The sequence below is a fragment of the Chroicocephalus ridibundus genome, chromosome 18 (assembly GCF_963924245.1).
Source record: "Chroicocephalus ridibundus chromosome 18, bChrRid1.1, whole genome shotgun sequence".
In the NCBI taxonomy this organism is placed as follows: domain Eukaryota; kingdom Metazoa; phylum Chordata; class Aves; order Charadriiformes; family Laridae; genus Chroicocephalus; species Chroicocephalus ridibundus.
Window position 1 is genome coordinate 2583551 of NC_086301.1, and position 3552 is coordinate 2587102.

A 3552-nucleotide genomic window follows, 5' to 3' on the forward strand; every position below is an offset into this window, starting at 1 on the left:
TTAAGCAGTTGTGTAGCTTTGAACTATTGAATCCTCACAACAACTATTGAATGGCTACACAGCAATAGCTTTGACATCTGTCCTTAGTTGTTAAATAGGGAGAAACGTGGAGCAGTTGTGTTATAATGCAGAATAGACAAACATGGCACCCCATGCTCGTTTCTCCAGTCACCTGTGTTAATACTTTCTTCCCAGAAAATTAAAACCTCTCTGTTGCAGATATGAGCTCCTAAATAAATTTGCCATTTGACACTAGCTTTTGCAATCTACAATTCCTTGTGTCCAATAAGCTTTATCAAGTAAAGCATGCCACACAGTGCAGATAACGAAAATAACATGTATCTCCTAGCCCTCCAATAACAGCCCGTGAATAAATCTTCATTCTGTGCAACTGATGTCTCCTGGAAATCTGTCTAAGAGGACAAATAAGAAAATTGCTACTCCTGAGTAGTTATATTTTATGGAAATATATTTATTGGTGTTAGGAGATATTTACTTAGGATTGTTCTTGCTATAGTTCATGTCATTTGCTTGAGCCATGAATGAATAAATGATTGTTACATCAGCTTTTGAGGATCAGACTCTCTGACCAAACCAGTCTAACCTGGCAATTGTTTGGGTTGGTTTCTTGCCACGTATATTTTTTTTCTTGAGCAGTAAGTTCCCATGAAAGTGCCAACATATTCCCTCTTGTTGTGAGTTAATATTTCATTAGCATAAATCATTTAATGTGTTGCAGAGTCTGACCCAGTTTCTCCATGAGTATAAACCTGCATCTAACCCTTTTTTATAATTTATATTGCTGGGTAAATTCCAGTACTACTTCCTTATGCTAGAGCTACTGCTTCTACAATTTCTGCTCTTAAAATATTTCATTCTTTAGTCTCTTATCAGCAGCCCCTTCTTTCACCTAAGGATTACATGGACACAGAAGAAATGGAAACACCAAACAACTCCACAGTGTGATACCTAGGGTTTTTTTAGGGCCACAGTGGTACTCCCTCGGAGAAGAGCGATCAGCTGATGGAAATGCCCACAAGAAAAAATTTTTATTCTCATCAAAAATGTTAATGTGTCTCATTTCAGACCACGGTATTAGCTGCTTTATATTAAGGAAATTCCACCGATTACAGCAAGGCTTTGCTAACTGGGCCAATGCGCACAACGTGGGACGTGGGTGCTGTATTCCTACAATAAACTGCATCATGTTCCAAAAAAATAATACTTATCAAGGAACAGAGGTGAATGATGACACAACTTTCTAGGATATGTAAGTGACTGAGGGTAAGTTTGTGTAGGGAAATGAGAAAATGCAAAAATACAGGTATTGCTTGGAATTTGCTCCTTTTTATCCAGGGTTAAGAGGCTAATGGAAGCACAACTCACACAATGAGATCTTGCTTAAGAAAAAAAGAAAAAAGAGAAAAAAAAAAGAATTAAATATTTACCTAGTAAAAGAAATACTAGTTGACAGATTAAATATGCAAGTTCTTTGTTATCATTCCAGTAATTCCAGAACAAAAAGTCAGAGCTGAAGGAGGAGCAAATATCTGGTACAAGCCTTACACCTGTGCAAAGCAAGAAGAGACTTGCCACCTGCAGTTCTCTGGAGAACAGTGACCCCCTAGAAACACTGAGATTGTTTCTCAGTCCTCCTGCATCCTTTTCCACCTCAGGTGCATTTTTTTTACCCTCTTGCCACTTGTATATTCTAAAGGAATTCATGAAGAGAACCAAGCCATGTAATATGTCAGGGTAATTGAAATAAACCAAGCCAACATAGCTAAATTGATTTTGAGGGACCTAGACAGATTCATGCTGTCCATGATGGTGGTCACTGGTGTAAATGTTCTGTGAACAGACATTTCTGATGCTTTTATTGTTAGCTTTGGCCTGATACAGGAGCTACGTATGTGGGATGTATGCCTAAGAACCACAAAAGTTCAATTTTTTTCCAGTATCAAATGTGCTTGAGCTTCAGTGAGTGTTGGATGCTCTAATTTTTGCACTGAATGAAACATTCTGCAAGTTATCCTGTAGTTCTGGCTCTTCTCAGACCTGTGGCTGTTGCTTCAATCTCTGGGTAACCCACAAGTCTTGTTCTCTAGATGCTTAAATGGACAGAGCCTGGCATTCAGTGAAGTGTCTAGACATGACTCCAAACGTTTTGGTTGTGGGGTTTTTTTTGTGGGTTGTTTTTTTTTTTTTTTCCTCTTGTAAATGATAATCTCGATATCCCGCGTTTGTGATGTGGTATGTAGTAATACTACAAGCTCTATACCTCGTATCCCTTCCTACGTGATGGTTTGCACCAACAATCACAATCAGATCGTGGTGACTTAGTGCTGTTAGCTGCGCCATATCACCTGATTGCACGACAGCTTTTCATGACTGTGCAAGCTCAATACATTCATGGAAATAGTCTTTATACAGAAAGTGCTATATGGCTGCACATTTTAATTTGCATTTCTACTTAGTAAACAGCAGGGAAATTATTAAGCCAGCAGAACTCATTGAGTGAATTGCTGTTCCACTTGTAAGTGTCCAAACCTACCCTGTTTTTAAGATTTAAGAGCAGTGTTTCCATAGGCTTTATAGTGTACTGTGCAGGGATGGAAGGTACCCTTTTAAGGGTACCAATAAAATTCATGGACTGGGACTTAACAAGCTGTTTTAGGCTTCTGTAAGGCCTGGGGGTTTAGCTTCCAAGTAGCTCACAGTGTAGTGCTTGTATAAGCATTCTAAATGTTCATAAAAAAACTTGATTTCATTGCTATTATTGGAAAGCCTGAAAGTTAGCCCATGCAGTAGAAATAAATTCTTTAGTCTTGGACTCAGTCCCTCTCTTAGGTTCATCTTAAAACAAATATTTAAATAATCTTTTTAAAGCACCAAAAAGGGATTAATTCTTTATTTTGCCAGTCCCCTGTAGCTTGTTTATAATATTATTTTTTTTTATATAAATCTGTCAGAAGCACAGGCAGTATTGCGCAAACAAACTGCAGGTGCTCTAGTAGCCCAGTAAACCACAACAGCCAGAGACACGTGCTGGATGGAATATCCAGGGAACATGCAATATGCATAACAGATGGCATCGGGAGCTTTTCAGTCAGAATAAAAGAACTATTAATCTAGCATCATTAGCTAGACATTCTATGCATCAACATGACAGGGAAAACTTTTGTGCTCAGCAGATTAGACTAGAATCTGCTGAGAAATCCTTTTGAATTCACAAGTTTTGTTGTTCCTTAATATTGTGCGTGCAAATTACTGGCTCCTCCTTTAGTGAAGTTTTGTGGGAAATCAGGTGTCAAACATGGTTTTTACTAGCTTCACTTTTGGCAGGCTGGGCACCGTCATAGCTAGTGGGGAGATGCTTGTTACAGCTGAGGTTACTGGATGTAGTTAGAAATAAGCTAACAACTTCACTTCTTTTCTTTTTCTTTTGCGTGCAAATGTCTAGCTGTGGAAGTAAGCGCTCTAGTGTTTTATGGGGCACTAGTGGCAAGCAGGGAGGCTCCAGAGGCCAGAGTGCAAAGTGCCAGTCAAGGC